The sequence below is a fragment of the Bos indicus x Bos taurus genome, chromosome 9, assembly GCF_003369695.1.
Source record: "Bos indicus x Bos taurus breed Angus x Brahman F1 hybrid chromosome 9, Bos_hybrid_MaternalHap_v2.0, whole genome shotgun sequence".
Taxonomy (NCBI): Eukaryota; Metazoa; Chordata; class Mammalia; order Artiodactyla; family Bovidae; genus Bos; species Bos indicus x Bos taurus.
In genome coordinates this window covers 64875574-64896827 of record NC_040084.1, presented here as the reverse complement: position 1 = coordinate 64896827, position 21254 = coordinate 64875574, and positions in this window count along the sequence as shown.

Genomic DNA, 21254 nt, shown 5'->3' with positions numbered 1-21254 from the left:
GAAAAAAGGTTTTCTATCCAGCGACCATAAATATGTGTATATGGAGGAACATATGTACATTTATTCTTCCAAAATAGTGTAAAGTCTGGATTCTGAGAAAAATTCAAAGTAAGCATGTATCAACTATATTTTTTAGCAGCTGCTATTTTATTGTTAACTTTTTATTTTATATTGGAATATACCTGAATAGTTTCAGGTGGACAGCAACGGGACCCTGCCATGAATATGCATATATCCATTCTCCCCTAAACTCCCTTCAATCCAGGATACCACATGATATTGAGCAGAGCTCCCTGGGCTACACAGCAGGTCCTTGTTGGTTATCCATTTTAAGCATAGCAATATGTACATGTCGATCTCATGCTCCATAACTATCCCTTCCCTTCATCTTTCCCCCTTGTAACTATAAGTTCATTCTCTAAGTCTGTGTATATCTACTGTATTTTAATTTTCACTTGAGTATAACTTCATTAATGTTGTCAAAAAGCATAATAAGCTTTGACTCTTTTTCCTTGAATATTACTTAGGATTCCTTAAAACAAGATTGTCTGCCTCATGAAACAGCCTCCCATCTGTCAGAGTTCTCAATTGGAAAGGAGGAAGTTCTCTGACTTCATATTTTAAATTAGTAATTGAAATTTCAATAACCTCTCTATTGGTAATAAGGGCTCTTTTTTGTTTGTTTTTGATGATTTCCCAAAAAAGCTTACCTCAAACACTTCTTCACATATTACAGAAATATCTTGTGTAAGTGTTTACTGAAAGCAACCCCAGTTGTTCCTCTTTCTTTAAGTTTTTCTGACCAGATGTCTATTTTCAGTGACTGTGTGTAGCCACTAATAACTCTTCCCTCGGGTGACTGAGGAAGCACGGTGGCCTGGTTAATTTGTTTTACCTCCCCGTTTTCCCACAAGTAGACCAGGAATTGTTGCCAATTAGTCAACGAGGATTTGCTAAGTGCCCACAAAGTAAAAGTGGTATGCTACGTTGGGCATTTTGGTCAATACATCCTGAGAAAACATGTAGAGGTTTAACACAGAAAACCCCAGCTTCCTAGTGTCAGAGTTCCCAAGACCTTCAGGTCCCCAGAACAGTAAGTCCAGAAATAGCTAGAAAAATGAACAAAACTCCTGCAAAGCAGTCCTGAATTTCCAATAACCAATAAGAGACAGCAAAGAGAAGCCAAGATCCAAACACACTGTAACCGGTCTGTTAATTATGCAGAAAGTGAGTATATGATTGGCTTGTGATATTCTAAAAGATCACTCTGCACCTTCCAGCACCATCCTTTTGCTAATAACAAGTAGGAAGCAGAAGTGAAAAATAGAAAATATAGAGAAATAGAACTTACCTGGTGGTCCAGTGATTTCCAATGCAGGTGGTGTGAGGTTCAATTCCTGGTCAGGGAGCTAGGATCTCACAGGCCTTGTGGCCAAAAAACCAAAATGTGAAACAGAAACAAGATTGTAACAAATTCAAAAATGACTTTAAAAATGGTCCACATTAAAAAAAAAAACCTTAAAAAAAGAAAATACAGAGAGAAGAAAGAAGGAAGAATCTTATTAGATCCTCATGAGGCAAACTGATATTTTGAGATTATTAATAGCTGGATTCTTTCTCCTTGTGCATGTCCTTGTCTCCTTTCATTTATTCATGAAGTTAGCAAGCTCTGTGTGTCCTTTCATCACGAAAGAGCAGAGAGTCCAAGAGTTTCTAGATTGGTTTTTAAGAAGTTAATTCCTTTTCTTAATATTTTTGCAGCAATGGTTTCCAAAAGATTTAGGAGTGAAAATCTTTGCCCAGACAACCAGCAGTGGAATATCACACACACACACACACACACACACACACGTGCAACAGCCTGGGCAGGAAGGGGAGTTTTGTGGTTCCAAGGAAGGACACCATGAGCTCTTTTCCTGGGCAAAAGCCCAAAGGCAAGAGAAACAGCCCTAGGGTGTACCCAGGATGATCACAGGAATTGCATCCCCGGCCTTGTCAAAAAGGACTGAATCCCAAAAGTGGATGCTAGTGAGCTCCAGGTGCCTAGGACATACTGCTGGCTTAGACATACAGGACATCAGTGATTCTCATAAGACCCTGGAGACTAGTAGACCAAAATACCCTTCACACTTTCCAGACAACATGCAAGCCTTCCTGGTTACGATGGGAGTAGTTCCAATGACGAATGGGTTGGAATCTATTACAGGCCAGACAAGGAGGCCTGGGGTCAGAAATGAATGTGCATTATGGCAAATGAACTTAGATGTCTTAGATACTTGAATTTAGAGAATGAGACTCACACCTCCTGCACTCACAACAAACAGGTGATGAGTAATATTATGGCTATTTTAAAGATTAGGAAACTTAAGTGAGTCATTAGTAAGTTGCACTAAGTTATGCCATCAGTATGTGAGGGAACTGGGATTTGAAGACAGGGAGGGGATGGCAGAGGCCAGCAGCCTAATGAGGAGAAAAAATGGAGCAAGAAGCATTGCTTTAGGAAAGGGTGGAAAATGGAGATAAAGAAATCCTATGTCCTAAAGGACCAAAGAACCTGAAGATTAAGAGGAAAAGTCTCAAGCAGTGATGAGAAGCCCCTAAGGGCATGTATTCGGCCTAATAAAGACAAGAACCATGTAGCAGTGGTTCTGTTATTGTGCAATGACATCATCATGCTGAGAAATGCACTTAGAATCTGGCTCCATCAACAAATTAAGGCCATAGACAGACTTCTGGGTGCAGGCTCACAGGGAGCTCCATGCAGTTCAACAGAGTTCTTGAGTAAACAGGGATTATGTTTTTTAATGATGCTTGAACTCAAAGCATATTGATAGCAGTAATAAAGGGCGTAAAACCTGAGAGGAGGTTGCTTCAGTTTTGACTTGCTAATTTTATAGCAAGACATGTAATACTTTGACCGGCATCTAACAGACTCTATTCAACCTTAATACCAAAAAGAAAATGTACCACCACTGGTTCTCATGAAAAAAGAAAAAAAAAGTAAAAAAAGAGGGAAGGAAGGAAGGAAAGAAAGGAGAGGGAGTGAAGGAAAAGATAAAGTACTTTTCATCATCAAGTGCTTTATCAAGTTCCAGAATTTCTTCAGAGATTCATGACATTTTAACTCTTTGTGCCAATACTATATCCCTGATAATCATAACAGAGATCATAAAATATTAAGCTATATTTAATGAACTCTGTTATGGTAGTGGAAATTCTCATGCATTACTGTGCCTGTGTATATTGATAAAAATAAACTTCTATAAGGGCTGAGCTGGTGGCTCAGTGGTAAAAATCCGCCTGCAAATGTGGGAAACACAGATTCAATCCCTGGGTTGGGAAGATCCCTTTGAAAAGGAAATGGCAACCTGATCCAATATTCTTGCCTGGGAAATCCCATGAACAGAGGAAACTGGTGTGGTACAGTCCATGAGGTCACAAAAGAGTAAGACTTAGTGACTAAACAATAAACTTCTATAAGGTAAATGGACAACATGTAGCAAGAGTTTTTAAAAAATGCTCACATTCTCTTACTCAGAATTTTATTTCTTGGACTTTATCTTGTATCTGTAAAAAAGCTACTTTCATGAAGAGATCAACCATTGTACCATTTGTAAATCGAAAATTGGTATTTAAGTTTTATATAGTCAACCATGGAGAAGGCAATGGCACCCCACTCCAGTTCTGTTGCCCAGAAAATCCCATGGATGGAGGAACCTGGTGGGCTGCAGTCCATGGGGTCGCTAAGAGTCAGACACGACTGAGTGACTTCACTTTCACTTTCCACTTTCATGTATTGGAGAAGGAAACAGCAACCCACTCCAGTGTTCTTGCCTGGAGAAGCCCATGGACAGAGAAGCCTGGTAGGCTGCAGTCCATGGGGTCGCACAGAGTCGGACACGACTGAAGCGACTTGGCAGCATAGTCAACCATAGGATAATTAATTGTAATATTTTATTTTTAAGTAAAATTAGAGATACAAAGCCCATATAAAACATGGAAAATTGTTCTCATAAAGCCTAGTGAAAATCAGTATACAAATTTTAAACATTGATTACAATTATGTTAAAAATACATATGCACATGAGAAATGATTGGAAGAACATAAACTAGTAGTGTAAAATACTAACCATGATTTTTTTGAATGAGGCTATTACAACAGATTGAGTTATTTTTTCTTTATTAATTCTGTTTTCAAAACTTAATTATTAGGTTTTAAAGCATTCTGTTTTTTTTTTTTGTTTGTTTTGATTTTACTTCCAATTTTATTTTATTTTTAAACTTTACATAATTGTATTAGTTTTGCCAAATATCAAAATGAATCCTCCACAGGTATACATGCACTCCCCATCCCGAACCCTCCTCCCTCCTCCCTCCCCATACCATCCCTCTGGGCCGTCCCAGTGCACCAGCCCCAAGCATCCAGCATCATGCATCGAACCTGGACTGGCAACTCGTTTCCTACATGATATTTTATATGTTTCATTGCCATTCTCCCAAATCTTCCCACCCTCTCCCTCTCCCACAGAGTCCATAAGACTGTTCTATACATCAGTGTCTCTTTAGCTGTCTCGTACACCAGGTTATTGTTACCATCTTTCTAAATTCCATATATATGCGTTAGTATACTGTATTTATGTTTTTCCTTCTGGCTTACTTCACTCTGTACAATAGGCTCCAGTTTCATCCACCTCATTAGAACTGATTCAAATGTATTCTTTTTAATGGCTGAGTAATACTCCATTGTGTATATGTACCACAGCTTTCCTATCCATTCATCCGCTGATGGACATCTAGGTTGCTTCCATGTCTTGGCTATTATAAACAGTGCTGCGATGAACATTGGGGTACATGTGTCTCTTTCCCTTCTGGTTTCCTCAGTGTGTATGCCCAGCAGTGGGATTGCTGGATCATAAGGCAGTTCTATTTCCAGTTTTTTAAGGAATCTCCACACTGTTCTCCATAGTGGCTGTACTAGTTTGCATTCCCACCAACAGTGTAAGAGGGTTCCCTTTTCTCCACACCCTCTCCAGCATTTATTATTTGTAGACTTTTGGATCGCAGCCATTCTGACTGGTGTGAAATGGTACCTCATAGTGGTTTTGATTTGCATTTCTCTGATAATGAGTGATGTTGAGCATCTTTTCATGTGTTTGTTAGCCATCTGTATGTCTTTTTTGGAGAAATGTCTATTTAGTTCTTTGGCCCATTTTTTGATTGGGTTGTTTATTTTTCTGGAGTTGAGCTGTAGGAGTTGCTTGTATATTTTTGAGATTAGTTGTTTGTCGGTTGCTTCATTTGCTATTATTTTCTCCCATTCTGAAGGCTGTCTTTTCACCTTGCTAATAGTTTCCTTTGATGTGCAGAAGCTTTTAAGGTTAATTAGGTCCCATTTGTTTATTTTTGCTTTTATTTCCAATATTCTGGGAGGTGGGTCATAGAGGATCCTGCTGTGATGTATGTCGGAGAGTGTTTTGCCTATGTTCTCCTCTAGGAGTTTTATAGTTTCTGGTCTTACGTTTAGATCTTTAATCCATTTTGAGTTTATTTTTGTGTATGGTGTTAGAAAGTGGTCCAGTTTCATTCTTTTACAAGTGGTTGACCAGATTTCCCAGCACCACTTGTTAAAGAGGTTGTCTTTAATCCATTGTATATTCTTGCCTCCTTTGTCGAAGATAAGGTGTCCATATGTGCGTGGATTTATCTCTGGGCTTTCTATTTTATTCCATTGATCAATATTTCTGTCTTTGACTACAGTAAAGTTGCAGGATATAAAATCAACACACAGAAATCCCTTGCATTCCTATACACTAATAATGAGAAAACAGAAAGAGAAATTAAGGAAACAATTCCATTCACCATTGCAACGGAAAGAATAAAATACTTAGGAATATATCTACCTAAAGAAACTAAAGACCTATATATAGAAAACTATAAAACACTGGTGAAAGAAATCAAAGAGGACACTAATAGATGGAGAAATATACCATGTTCATGGATTGGAAGAATCAATATAGTGAAAATGAGTATACTACCCAAAGCAATTTATAGATTCAACGCAATCCCTATCAAGCTACCAACAGTATTCTTCACAGAGCTAGAACAAATAATTTCACAATTTGTATGGAAATACAAAAAACCTCGAATAGCCAAAGCGATCTTGAGAAAGAAGAATGGAACTGGAGGAATCAACCTACCTGACTTCAGGCTCTACTACAAAGCCACAGTTATCAAGACAGTATGGTACTGGCATAAAGCATTCTGTTTCTTGTAAAATATTTCTGTTTTGACAGGGTATAAAGCTTAAGTCAAACTGGAATTTTAATGAGAACTAAATTTAATGTTGAAATAGATTCAGGTAAATGTTTATTATATTTTGCAATGATTTTTCTTTATATTCTGTTATATATATATATTTTTTTATATATATTCTTTATATAAATTCTGTTATATTTACAGAATTTAAAAGATTAATTTTGGGTGTTTGGGAAAATAAGACTATCTAGAATGATAAAAGTCAAATTTTGGGGCTTGTCTGGTGGTACAATGGATGAAAGTCGATTTGCTAGTGCAGGGAACACAGGTTCAACCTCAGGTCCAGCAAGATGCCGAGGAGCAGCTGGGCCTATTTGCCACAATTACTGAGCGCATCTTCTAGAGCCTGAGAGCCACAGCCACTGAGCTTGCATGCTGCAACTGCTGAAGCCCGTGCTCTGCAACAAGAGAAGCCACCGCAGGGGAAGCTCATGCACAACAACGAAGAGTTGCCCCCACTAGCCACAAGCAGAGAAAGCACAGGCACAGCAATGAAGACCCAGCACTGCGAAAAATGAATAGCTTTTTTAAAAATCAAATTTTTACTGAAAGGCAAAATCAATCACATTTCTCTACTAACAAATATTGCTATGAGCTTTAATTTCTGTATACACACGAATATGTTGCCAGTGTGTGCAAATCTGAGATAAAAACATCTAAGTATACATTTATTTCTGTTTTAGTATTTCCAGTATTTGCCTCACACAAAAATATATAAAGGAATATGGAGGCCAGATTCACACATGCAAATATTACCTGAAATCTGGATAGATCCACAAAATAAAAACTTAACAAGACTTTTTCAGCCAGATTTCTTTCAAATTAACACATACATACAATATCTGAGTTTTAAAGATGTTGAAATCAATCATTTGTAAAAGTTGACACAGAGTTGTTGCTGCAGTCTTGTTTCCATTAATGATGATGTTTAATTCATTTACTTCCTGGAGAATTTTTACACTTCAGCAGTGAATGAAAGAAATGAATCATTAATAGTACAATCTCATGGTGGAAAAATCTGGGGTCCTGAAATTACATGCTGAAGATAACCATTGATTTAAACTTTGCATAATGCTGCTGATAGCTATTTGCAAGTACACAGATACACTTCACAAATTCAGATATCTCAACACAAATGCATCTAATGTTTGAGTTTAGAGCTTTGGGGAAACTTTTCTGATCCAATATTACCAAGACTGTAAACCCATCTGCATAACATTTGGAAAGAACAATTTGTTTTGCAGGTTAGTGAAAGAGGAGAGTGAAAAAGTTGGCTAAAACTCAGTATTCAGAAAACTAAGATCATGGCATCCAGTCCCATCGCTTCATGGCAAATAGATGGGGAAACAATGGAAACAGTGACAGACTTTATTTTTGGGGGCTCCAGAATCACTGCAGAGGGTGACTGTAGCCATGAAATTAAAAGATGCTTGCTCTTTGGAAGAAAGGCTATGACCAACCGAGAAGTGAAGTGAAAGTGAAATCACACAGTCATGTCTGACTCTTTACGACCCCATGGACTGTAGCCTACCAGGCTTCTCTGTCCATGGGATTTTCCAGGCAAGAGTACTGGAGTGGGTTGCCATTTCCTTCTCCAACCTAGACAGCATATTAAAAAGCAGAGACATTACTTTGCCAACAAAAGTCCCACTAGTCAAAGCTATGGTTTTTCCAGTAGTCATGTATGGACGTGAGAGTTGGATTATAAAGAAAGCTGAGTGCTGAAGAATCTTTTGAACTGTTGTATTGGAGAAGACTCTTGAGAGTCCCTTGAACTGCAAGGAGATCAAACCAGTTAATCCTAAAGGAAATCAGTCCTGAATATTCATTGAAAGGACTGATGCTGAAGCTGAAACTCTAATACGTTGGCCACCTGATGGGAAGAACTGACTTATTGGAAAAGACCCTGATGCTGGGAAAGATTGAAGGCGGGAGGAGAAGGGGACGACAGAGGATGAGATGGTTGGATGGCATCACCGGCCCAATGGACATGAGTCTGAGCAAGCTCTGGGAGTTGGTGATGGATAGGGAAGCCTGGAGTGCTGCAGTCCATGGGGTCGCAAAGAGTCGGACACAACTGAGTGACTGACTGAACTGTCTGACTGACAGTTCAGACTGAACTGAACTAATACACATGACCTTGTAATTATCTTTCTGCATGTCCACCTTTTGTCTAAGTTTGGTAGTATAATTAATATAGATGGGAAGTTCCCCTGGAGGAGGAAATGGCACCCCACTCCAGTATTCTTACTGGGAGAATCCCACTGACCCAGGAGCCTGTGTGTTCGCAAAGAGTTGGACACAACTGAGCATCTGAGCACACAGCATTAATAAACAGCCCAATTCTTCACTTAGAAGATCTGCAAAGGGGAGGAACCTGATAGACACTAGAGAACTGAGAACAGAGAACTTTGATGAGAGAATTGAGAACAACACCTTTGTGTGGCTAATGATGTAAAGAAAACTGATAACTTTGTTCAGCTATTTGTTGATTTTTCCAGTCTTACACCTCAGACTGGTCAGGATTATGTCCTCAACAGAGTTTCCAATAAATAAAAAGTTCAAGAACATCGACAGGAAAGAAAGTTGAAATTACTGGTAAAATAAGGTCTGGATTTCATAGCAATTAGCCTCTGCAGGGTGTTATCAAGTCTGTAATCCATTATTATTGATAATTATGAGCTCACTGCATAATTTATGAGTTTGCCAAATGATTTTACAGGTCATGTTTGTATGTGTGTGTGTGCGCTTCAAATTTCATGCCCTCGTAGCTAAGGACTGTTTGTCTCCCTTACTGTACTTAGTACTTTGGGAACTTATGCAAAGGAAGTCTACTTTGGGGATGGCGATCAAGATGATACAGGTGGTGGTCTTTTGTGGTAATACTCCTCAATAGTCCATAAAAACAATGACAGTGGTGGAGATGCACCATTTAAATGGCTGCAACGTGTCTCCTTGTCAAGTTGTGTAGGTAGTCAGTTGTCTAGGGTGTATACTTGGGAGCAAAATAACTAGTTGTAGGACATGTATATCAAAATCATTATTGGCATAAACAAATTATTTTCCATAGTTATTGTGCTGACATACTTATTGCCCAATCTCCTTATCATATGTTCTCAGACTTTAACATTTTTGCCAGTCTGATAAGTATGAAGTGGCATTTTATTTCACATTTTTCCATTTCCTTCTGAAGTTGGCCATCTGTGTTTATATTACTGGCTTATAATATTTGCATTTCTCCTTTAGTGAATTGTTCTTATATATATTTAAATATATCTTTTTCCAATTCCATTGGCTGTTTGACTACATTTAAAAAATTGATTTTAGGAAAAATCTTTATACAGTCTTGACATTAATGATTTACTTTTATGTTGTGCAAATATGTTTTCCCAATAAGTTGCTTATTTTCTCATTTATTGCATTTTGTGATATACAATTTTCATCTTAGGGGGGTCATTTATTTTATTTTTAGAAACATTTTCAGTTATATGTATATGTATATATATTATTTTTAAGTATTCTTTTCCATTATGGTTTATCAGAGGATATTGAATATAGCTCCCTGTGCTACATCAGTCAGTCAGTTCAGTCGCTCAGTTGTGTCTGACTCTTTGCGACCTCATGAATTCCAGCACGCCAGGCCTCCCTGTCCATCACCAACTCCCAGAGTTCACTCAGACTCACGTCCATTGAGTCGGTGATGCCATCCAGCCATCTCATCCTCTGTCGTCCCCTTCTCCTCCTGCCCCCAATCCCTCCCAGCATTAGAGTCTTTTCCAATGAGTCAACTCCTGTGCTATATAGTAGAAACTTATTGTTTATCTATTCTGTATATGAAAGCTTACATGTGCTAACCCTCCTCCCACTCCACTCTCTCCCCAAGCTCCTCCCCTTAAGCTGGTCATTTTAATCCATCTCTTCTTGCTTCTACTTCCTGTGCCCTATTTAAGGGATTTAATTCTTTTCAATGCCATAAAGATGTTCCTGTTTTTTCTCTGAAGATATTCAAGTTTTGCTTTTCAAATGAAGGTATTGTTGTTGTTGTTGTTCAGTCACCCAGTCATGTCTGACTCTTTGTGACCCCATGGACTGCAGCACACCAGGCCTCCCTCTCCCTCTCCATCTCCTGGCATTTGCCCAAGTTCGTGTCTATTGCATCAGTGAAGGTATTATATCTATCCATATTAATTTGTGCGTATGCTGTAGATTGAAGATAGCATACCCCAAAATTTATATTTTAATTTAAATTTTTGTGTAATTTACATTTGGTGGCTCAGGCAGGTAAAGCATCTGCCTGCAATGCGGGAGACCCAGGTTCAATTCCTGAGTCGGGAAGATCCCCTGGAGAAGGAAATGGCAATCCATTCCAGCACTCTTGCCTGGAAAATCCCATGGATGGAGGAGCCTGATAGGCTACAGTCCATGGAGTCACAAAGAGTCGGACACGACTGAGCGACTTCACTTTCACTTTCACTTTATATCAATTTACATTTTCCTGTATCAATGGCTTATTGTGCCAATACAACTTATTAAATAGTCCCTCATTTCCTGTATAAAGCCAGATCTGTCACAAAATGCTCTTCCATAAATGCATGAATCTATTTCTTAGATCTTTCTCAGTCTCATTGGCTTACTTGTCTTTCTGTGTACCAATACCACACTGTTTCAATTATTATTTTGTTGTATAATTCTTGACTCCTTTTTCTTTTTTTTCTGAATTTTTATTGGTTATTCTGTGCCCTTTATTCTTCCACATAAATTTTAAAGTAAGCTTTTCAAGTTTCACAAAAAATCCCTTTTGGAATTTTGATAGGAATTATATTCATTTATAGATAAAATGTGTAAAGGTTGATGTATTTGTAATATAATCTTCATGGTATGCTGCTCTATTTGTTTAAGTCTTTTATGTCTTCCAACAACGCTTTACTATTTTCTCAATAAAGGATTTGCACATTCTTTGTTAGATATGTTATGAGATACTTTATAGTTTCTGTTGCTTAGAATATTTAATTGCTATGATGTCATCAACATTGGTGAGCAGTGAGAGTTTCTATAGAATGTCAAGATGATCAAGGTCCCTGTGAATTATATTGTGACTTATAGCAGTTACCAGAGTTCAGGGGCAAGCCAGTAAATCTATGCTACACTCCATGTCTTTTCCACATAGCCCTCTGATTGAAGGCACTCTGGTTGCCCTTCCAGCTCATTGTGCTACAATTTATTTAAGTTGCTAGGTCATTTTTGGCAGTTTCCCATCCTCTCATTTCAAAGTTTGTTGTTTTGTAATCTGTGGGTGAAAATATAATATCTAAAGTCTTTGCTGTTCTATTATCTGTCTTTTTGCCTACTTTTTGTCCATAATGCTCATATAATTGCTTAGACTTTTTTTTTTTTTTTTTACCATAATCTACTCATTTTCTTTGGAAACTTTTGTGTGGCAATCTTAGAAACCTAAAGTTCAGTCTTCCAAAGCAAGATTTAGTCTTGCTTCTACAAGGCTCCTGTCACCACTACTTGAAGGTGTGGAACCACTTTAAATTTATAGCTTGAAATGTTTTGGATTACCCAAGTGATGTGAATATGGGCTGAAAATCCACGTGAGAAGAAATTATTAATACAACTCACTTATGAATCTTAATCCACATTTTGATTTGTATGGCAATAAGGCAAGTTTTCCTAAATGTGGCACTGTGGAGAGATTTATTTCTTGCTCACTGTTTCACCATGAATGTAGACTTTTAAAATCCAAGCTTGAGGGGAGGGAACCTATTATGCTATTAGTCTCCCACCTTGAGAAGCCTTGGACCATGTCTCCTGAACTTCATCAATTAATGAACTTCAAGAATTAACAAAAATAAAAATGCAAGTCATTTATATTTGAGAGAGAACCTCTAAACAAAAGTTGCTTTAATGTTCCTGGGGTTTATCTCTGAGGCTACATTTTGGCCTCACAAGTCTTTTTTTTCCCCTACCTTTCCTACTCTCCCCTGTCACACAGGGTAGTATCTTCCCTGCTGCTGCTGCTGCTGCTGCTAAGTCGCTTCAGTCGTGTCCGACTCTGTGTGACCCCATAGACAGCAGCCCACCAGGCTCCCCCGTTCCTGGGATTCTCCAGGCAAGAACACTGGAGTAGGTTGCCATTTCCTTCTCCAGTGCATGAAAGTGAAGTTGCTCAGTCGTGTCTGACTCTTAGTGACCCCATGGACTGTAACCTACCAGGCTCCTCCGTCCATGGGATTTTCCAGGCAAAGTACTGGAGTGGGGTGCCATTGCCTTCTCCAAGTATCTTCCCTAGTCACACCAATTAGACAGGTTAATACTTTCCCACATCCAGCCCCATAAGTATTGATTGGATTTCTATCTTTTTTGATATTACTAATAAAGCAAAATTTAAATACTTAATATATATTTTTTGGTTTTCTCCCAGTGGGAGAAACAATATGAATATCTAATAATGCATCGTGCAAAACACGAAAGTGTACACTTACATTTTTAACTTGCTTATTTCACTCAACAAAATCTAACATTACACAAGGTCCTGAGAATATTTACAAACATTCTAAGGGAGTTCTTCTATTTCTTTTCCTAAATGTCTTCTTATTATTGCTTTTAGTAATACCTATTTACTCTATGTTACTTTTCTATTGCTGCTGTAACAGATGACCACAAACTCTGTAGCTTCAAATAATACAAATGCATAATCCTACAGTTCTGTAAATCAGAAACACAATACAATTCTCACTGGGCAAAAATAAAAGTGTAAACATGGCTACCAGAGAGAACTTGTTTTCTAAGCTTTTCCAGCTTCTAGAGACCACCCTTATTCCTTGGTTCACATCTCCCTTTATCTTCAAAGACAACCATGACAGGTCACATCCTTTTCACATCTCATTCTCTCTAACTTTTCTGGCACTGTTGCATCTTTTTCTCTCATGGCATCCAAGGAAGAATCTTGGATTTTAATGATTCATATGTTCAGATCAGATGGCTCCTAGGAAAGGAATATCCTGAACAATCCAGTAGAATCTCCCCATCTCAAGGACCTTAACCTTATTCATATCTGCAAGGTCCCTTTTACCATGTAAAGTAGCATATCCAGAAGTTCCCTTGTCGTTTTTAGGTGGGGAGAGGAGGGTGCCATTTTTATGCCTACTGAATCCCCAGTCAAAATTTATTATTATTAATGTCATTTCTTACTTATATTTACCAATATATTTTCCGGGTTCTTTGCTCACTGCTGCCTCTCCCTTTCTACATTTTTGGATTAAAATTATTTTCTTGAAAAAGAATATATTTTATTGATTTTCTTAACAAAGACCTATAAATTATCTTTTTAATGTGTCTATATCTATTTTTGCCATATAAATGATGATTTACCAGGGTATGGAATTCTAAATTCTAAATTCTCTTATTTTTCCTCCACCTATCTGTTGTTGCTCATGAGAAGTCAGCTGTCAGTCTGATTGTATTGCCTTGCATGCAACAAATTTTTACCTCTGGTAGCTTTTAAGATTTTTTTCTGTGTTTCTCTCTAGTAACTTTTAAGATGTTTCTTTTTGTGTTGATTCCTCAAATTTATTCTCATAAGTTTAGTCTTGAATTTATTTGTATTTCTCCTACTCAAGACTCAGTATATGCCACCAAGTTAAAGACTTATGTCTTTCCTCAATTTTGTAAATGTCCACATTGTTGATGCTAAGAGCCCACTCATTAGAAAAGACCTTGATGCTGGGAATTATTGAAGGTAGGAGGAGAAGGGGACAAGGGAAGGAGGAGATGGGTGGAAGGCATCACTGACTCGATGAACGTGAGTTTGAGCAGGCTCCGGGAGATGGTGAAGGACAGGGAAGCCTGGCATGCTGCAGTCATTGGGATCACAATGAGTCGGACACGACTGAGCAGACTGAACAATGAATAACAACTCTGTTTTATTACCTCAAATATTATCTCGCCCTATTTTTATGATTTTCTTCTTTCAGAAACCTTAATAGATGTATTACCTATTCTATCCTAAGTTTTTTTTAAATCTTCTATTTCATTTTTTTTAAATCATTTTTCCTCTTTGCCTACATTCTGAGTAATTTTCTCTTGTCTGTTTTTCAGCTCATTAATTCTCTCTTTAGTTGTACATAATCTCTATTACCTTTATACTTTAATTCCTATTCTCTCTAATTCCAGTAAGTTTTTAATTTTAAATACTAAGGCCTGTTGTTCAGTTGCTCAGTCATGTCCAACTCTTTGTGACCCCATGGACTGCAGCCCGCCAGGCTTCCCTATCCTTTACCATCTCCTGGACCTTGCTCAAGCTCATGTCCATTGAGTCGGTGATGCCATCCAACCAGTATTTCTAAAGCTTATATTTTAGAAATACTTTTATTCATAGCATTTGTTCTTACCTTAGGGTTTCTATGTTTTCTTTTATATATATATATATATATATATATATATTCTGAAGTCCTATTTACTCTTTAACCTTCATTAATCTTCTCTGTTTAAAGGACTCACTATCTTGTCATTTTTCTTCAAACTATACTTATCCAAGTGATGGAGCGCACTGAAAATTTACAGCCAATGCTCTCTAATCTCTAGTTTGCCAATGCGTATATCTCCTTCTAACCAGCTGAGGTGTACACTTATGGAGAGTCCATTGTGTTCATCCCTAAAACTGATCATTCATCAAGCACCCAGCATATGATATACTCTTTCACAATATTTTCCTCTAGACAATGCAGTTTGCAAACTATTTCTCACATATTTCTAAAGGAATTTACATAGCTTTCGCCATGTGATTTTTATGATAAGTTCATAATTAGGCACTTTTACGTGTGGATGAAAATGCCACAGATTGTTTAGAATGAAATGTAGGAACTGTCCCAGCGCCAGTTAGAGGCCTGTTTGCCATTAGGTCTGTTTGATGTGCTTCCCTGCTCTGCTCCATGTTTCAGGATCGGGAGGTGGTGCAGCAGAGGTAGAATGTCGGGCCTTGCATGCTGTCATCCTAACCTACATATAAACTGGCTTTCAAAGGCGTTTGGCCAGTGGGAAGCATAGCCAGAGGCTGAAGAGAAAGAGCGAATTTAGGGGACTTCTGTTTTCTTTCTTTCCTCTGGTGATGACTTTGCAGTAGCTGTAACTCCAGCTCCTGACTTCTGCCATGGGCAACACTAGCATCCTTTCCTTCCTTTATGTCTTCAGCTGATGAGTGTAAATGGCTTTCTGCTATTGCTAAATTTTATCTTAGCAGCCTCTGTTTAAATTCCTAGAGGCCCCATCATCTGTGTAATCAATCCTACACTAAATCCGCTCTGTGGGAAATATTCCAAATTCTTTATATTCCTGATAAGTCTGCTACTGATACAAGGATTAAGTCACAGTGTCCAAATTCTAGAATTTAAACTTTTTGAAGCCTTTCCTGAAAAATTATTTAAATCCTACTGTATTTATGGGCTATAAGGTGATATTTAGTTCAACACAATATTTTTGCTCTTAAAATATACTATTTGGGGTGATTTAGTCATTAATTCATAGAATTCTACAGACTACTGCTTGGATTTTAATTGAGATGGATAGACATTATGGTTGACTCTTGAACAATACCAGGGTTCAGGTCACTGATCCTGAGCAGTTGAAAATCCACATATAGCTGATCCTGGATATCCACAGGGGATTGATTCCAGGACCCTCAGTGGAAACCAAGATCCATAGTTCCAAAGTCAGCCCACTGTATCCCCAATTCTGCATCTGCAGAGTCAACAAACTGTCAATGTGTATTACCGCTATTCACTAGAAAAGTCTCTGTGTACCTGGACCCTTGTAGTTGAAACCCATGTTGTTCAAAGGTCAACTGTAATTAGGTGGCATTGCTAGTCAGATAATTCCAAAACTTTTGAAATTAAGTAAAATGACACATATTTAACTACAGAGCTGACCACTGATCTGTGTGTATAGTAGATGTGAAAGTGTAATTACTGATTTCTTTTAGAATCAGTTGATATAAATGAACTGAATAAATCACAGTGCATTTTTGTGACTGCTGCTCAGTCACTTCAGTCGTATCCAACTCTTTGTGAGCCCAAGGACTGCAAAGAGTCAGACATAGACAAAGCCGCCTCTGCCCATGGGACAGCAAGAATACTGGGGTGGGTTGCCATGACCTCCTCCAGGGAATCTTCCTAACTCAAGGATCAAACCAGCATTTCATGTGTCTCCTGCATTGCAGATAGATTCTTTACCACTGGGCTACTGGGAAGCCTATGTGCATTTTTACCCCTTCCTATATGCCAAATTGTATCACATTATAATTGACACTATTTCAAGCTCTATCAGATGTATATGACATAGGGAGGGTGGGAATGTAAAATTGAGTTCCACAGTTAATTTTAGTTTTTCTCTTTAAAAAAACTTGACAGAGTTTTTTTTTAAACTTTAAAAAAATGTTTACCAGAGTTGCTAAGATAGAGAAATTGATGGTTTTAAGTTCTTTCTTTTTTCATGTTCTCTACAAGATCTGTGAAGGAGACATTAATGAAAACATGAAATCCTAAAGCCCTACCTCCAGAGAAGTGGAAAAGAGCAGGAAGGGAATGAACTGCAGGCTTTTGAATTATGATGCATTGACTATAAACACTTGCCTAGACCTACTGAACTGCTCTGGGTTCTTCCCTTGACAGAAGCTTCAAGGCCAGCTGCTGATGGTTTGAGAATTTAATTTCTGTACTTAAGATTCGCCATCTCATGCAAAGAGTTGACTCATTGGAAAACACTCTGATGCTGGGAGGGATTGGGGGCAGGAGGAGAAGGGGACGACAGAGGATGAGATGGCTGGATGGCATCACTGACTCGAAGGACGTGAGTCTGAGTGAACTCCGGGAGTTGGTGATGGACAGGGAGGTCTGGCGTGCTGGAATTCATGGGGTCACAAAGAGTCGGACGTGACCGAACGACTGAACTGAACTGAATTGAAGATTTAAACACTGGGTTTTTTAATTTTCTGGGACAAAAAAGAAAATGCTCTCATATTCTTATACCCAAGAAACACAATAATGAAACAAGAAAAATGAATATCCAATGATATCTCAGCCATTCAAAATATTTCATTCTTTAAAATGGAACTATTTGATAAAAAAAAAAAAAAAGCAACTCTAATGATGTGCCGGTCACAAGGAAAATTATGATTATTCTTGGATGTCTCCCTAAATAATAGAATAATGAGGACACCTAACCTTTGACTCACTGAAGCAGAGACTATTCCCTATGGGAAAGCACATTTTAGAGCAATGAGATACTAAAACTGAGAAAGCAATTACCTTTGTTCTCCTGCCATCTAGAAATAGCTAGTTGGGCAGCTGCATGAAGTAGACTCTTGAGTACATGAAGAAGAGGACTAAGAGGAAAGCAATGTGATTTGGCAGCCTGGTATCTAAACCACAAAATTATGTCAGTATTGTTCATATAACTATATAATGAACCAAATCGATGGGTGATCTGAATTAATCAGAACAGCATTTGCATGTCTGTAGACCTGAGCTCTCTGACACAACTTCCTTCCCATGTACCAGGTGGCCAGGTGTCTGTTTCACTCTGATGCATGGTAATGTAACCACAGGTAGTATCTTCCTTCCCAGAAGTGAGACTTAGCAATGCCTGGGTGAATAATCTCAGTAGGTCTTAAAACTCCTGTATGTGGCAGCACTCAGTCAATTTAATTGAGTATCATTTAGATTTTTTTGTTTGGTCTGGTTTTGAGACTAAACACATCATGAAGAAAAGATGTGATGTAATGCTTATACTCCTTGGAGAAGAAACAGCAACCCACTCCAGTATTCTTGCCTGGGAAATCCCATGGACAGAGGAACTTGGCAGGTTACAGTCTATGAGGTCGCGAAAGAGTTGGATACAACTTAATTCCACCACTCTACTCATGACTCATGTTAAATTCCAGTATTATGTGCTGCCTTGACATCTGGGGCAATGAGGAGGCCTCCTCTGGCCTAACTGCAAAATCCCCTCCATATTCTATTCTGTAGGTCAGGTCCCCTAGCCAGTTGGCACTCTTTATCCAGGGAACCAGGCACAGTGCCTGCTTATTCCTGAATTGTCATTGTTGTTCAGTCACTCAGTCGTGTCTATTTGTGACCCCTAAACTGCAGCATGGCAGGCTTCCTTGTCCTTCACTATCTCCCGGAGTTTGCTCCCTCATGTCCATTGAGTTGGTGATGCCACCCAACCATCTCATCTTCTGTCTCTGCCATCTCCTCCTGCCCTCAATCTTTCCCAGCATCACGATCTTTTCATGGGCTTCAGCTCCCTGCCAGTCTAAGAAATTATTCAGCCACATCAATTATATCCTCTTGTGGAAACCAGAGTGTACTTCATCACTGGATACATCTGCAGCCCCTGATTTATCACCCTGTTCCTGAGCACAACCCTCATGTGGTTCCCCATCCCTGCCATGGCATGTGGTGTCCCATTCTCTGGGTTGTGAGCATATGTGACTAAAAAACTGCCATTGATCTCATCTGTCTAGTGTCAGGTATTGTTGTTCAACCTTATAATCCTAGGGCAGTGATTCTTCAACACGATAAAGAGAAGGTGATTAAAAGAGAGTCAAAGTTAATAGTTCTTCTGAGCTGATGAAAACATGTCAGTGTTGAGAGTATTTTCTAGACATGAGACTAAGTTTTTATCTGATCGGATAAAGAACTTGCTTTCATAATTTTCTGAGGATCTGTCTTCATAGTTTATGATAATTACTAACACTACTGCTGCTACTACCACTACTATTACTACTAATAGTTTTTATTTATTATATGTCATACATGCATAATTCTATTTAGTCCTTACTCTCATTTTAAAGCTAAAGAAACTGAGCTAGAAAGAGTTAAAATAATTTGCACATGGTCATAGGGTTAGTAACTGGCAGTTTCAGGTGTAAACCTAACTGGTTGCTTAGTTTGCTTGTCTTCTATCTTCAGAGCTTCTGTGCTTAACCACAAGATTCTACCACCATCATCATTTACTATAATCATTATACTTCTTAGAGCCTCCAAATCATAATTAGAACTCACAAAAATTTGCTTGAAAACCAGTGGTAAATGGCAAACCACTTTAATTCAATTGAATTAATGAAAACGTAGGACTTCCCAGGTGGCGCTAGTGGTAAAGAGCCTGCCTGCAAAAGCAGGAGACTTAAGAGACATGGGTTTAATCCCTGGGTCAGGAAGATCCCTTAAAAGAGGGCACGGCAACCCACTCCAGTATTCTCGCCTGGAGAATCCCATAGATAGTGGAGCCTGGCGGGCTATCGTCCATAGGGTCTCAAAGAGTTGGACGCCACTTAAGCAAGTAGACACAATGAATAAAAACTTAAATTGTGACAAAATAATGGATACAATGTATGGTTGTTAAATTTAATTAATGATTTCTTATTATGCACTTACGTCTAGAGTTAGAAAGACATTCTACCAAGTCAAATAAAACTCCCAAGCGGAATCAATAAATAGATGTAAAGTGAAAGACTCTATGAAAGAATGAAACTAGCATTCTTGTTAAATAATGTACAAATTACTATCTAAATGACCAAAAGTGCTCTAAAATTTATAGAGAAAATACTGGCACATAAGAATATAAAAATACAAAAAAAAGATAAAAGGAAAACAGTGTCATATTTAGTCACTAACATATTTCTAAGATGATTCTAATTTTAAAACATTTTCTCTAGAGACTCTTGAATTCCCCATCCCAGGGTTTTATTTAGAATTTGAACTTTGTAAGAAAGAGAATTTTTTTCAGAGTCAGCAATTTAGAAAACAAAATAAATGTTACTGCTTAGATGACCTGGCTTACTTCACATGAAACAAGGCAAATGGAGAGTGAAAACTTCTGTTTCTTCACTTTTATGGATAGAAGATGCACCATGGAAAAGTTTGCCAGTTATATTTTTGGTCCTACACACACTTCATGGCCATGACCACTTTTCCAACATTTTCTGAATTGGATCTACTTGGTCCTCTTTGATATATAGTCTATAGTATCTTATTTACCTCTTTAAGAGAAAAATATTGCTACATTTTGCCATATATTCATGAATAACTAAAATAAAGTGGATGTGTGTTTGCCTGCTTGCTGTTGGGTGACTGGCTCCATAGCCTTCTTGACTAGATGGCTTCCATACTACTAACACTGTTGCTCTTCAAAGTAGAGAGTCTCTTCATGTGTGAACAGGTCATGCACCTGAGGCAATACTTGTGTGCAGAAGTGATTTTCAAGATATGTAACAAGTTTTCAACCAGGGCAACACAGGCACCACTGAACAGAAAGGACAATGGAGTAAAGGCTGGAGCCATTGGCTTTTTTTTGGCTAGCTTATGGGGACATTCAATGGGTCTGAAGGGCAAAGATAGAGTTACTCATGGAAGGCTTGGTGCAGTGAATATTTTCTGTTGGACAGATTTATTTCAATATTTTAGCAGGAAATGTTGTTATACTTGTATATTCTTAGTGAATATCATTCCTAAATGTGTGTCCATTTATAATATATACATGCATATATATTACATACATATATATTATAATGCATGTATTCACAGAAGGGTTGAAGGGGCTTTTTAAGTATCTGGAATTTTTTTTTACATTTATAAAGCAAAAGCCTCCTATATCTTAATTAGTTGTACACCAGAACTCTTTAGTGAGACACTGATAGATGAGTACTGATGAGGAAATTTATCCAAGATGGTTTTAAAAGTTAATAGAAAGAAAATTTTAAATGTTTTGATGTGGCTGCTTTTGGGGGAGACCTTTTTGGGATAAGAAAAGGGAATTAGAAAAAAAATTGCTGATGTTCTTTTCATCTTCATCATAATTAATTCTACCTGTGCATCATTTTGGGTCCAGTTTCCTATACATATTTGTAATGTGGGTTTCATTTCCATAAAATGGGA